This window comes from Aplysia californica, unplaced genomic scaffold (genome assembly GCF_000002075.1).
Source record: "Aplysia californica isolate F4 #8 unplaced genomic scaffold, AplCal3.0 scaffold00109, whole genome shotgun sequence".
NCBI lineage: Eukaryota > Metazoa > Mollusca > Gastropoda > Aplysiida > Aplysiidae > Aplysia > Aplysia californica.
In genome coordinates this window covers 1,530,088-1,530,765 of record NW_004797379.1, presented here as the reverse complement: position 1 = coordinate 1,530,765, position 678 = coordinate 1,530,088, and positions in this window count along the sequence as shown.

Here is a 678-nt window from a genome sequence, read left to right as displayed (position 1 = left end):
TTTTTAAAACTATAAGTGACAATACATACGAAACAAATGTTGTCGCATCTGATTAATACGGTCTGCCAGGAAAAAAGCTTGTGATTTTAATTATTCTAATCATATCATAAAATTTCTTGCAAACTAAAATTATTGTGCAATATATATTGTTAAAATTTGGACTTAATACAATACCCTACCTGGTTCTCATTGAATCGGGTTGAACATTTTAATATTCACGTTCTAGTAATAAGTTCGTCGTGAAAATAGCAAGTTTTTATATCAACAATGTTTTTATACCGTCGGTTTACTATACACAAGACTAGGCTAGGCTAGTTGGCTACAGAGCCGAAAGTCGAGTGTGGTTAGCCTGTGAATTAGGATTTTAGGTGATAATGAGCTTCAATTTCTTTGAGTTTCTCTCTTTGTATCAGATCCAGAAATAAGAAGGAAACTCATTATGTACACTTTATGGGAAATAATATAAAAATATTAATATCTGTTAGTTTCTCTCGTTGTATGTTTTATGAGACCCAGAAATAAGAAGGAAACATGTTATTTTGGCTTATACTTTGAGGGAAAGAATGTAAAAAATATGAATTTATTATTTGAATAAAGCGAGAGACAGACATGCAGGCGAACAGAATTGTAGAGAGGCAACATATAGAGATAGCAGAGAGAGAGAGAGCGATTGGGGGG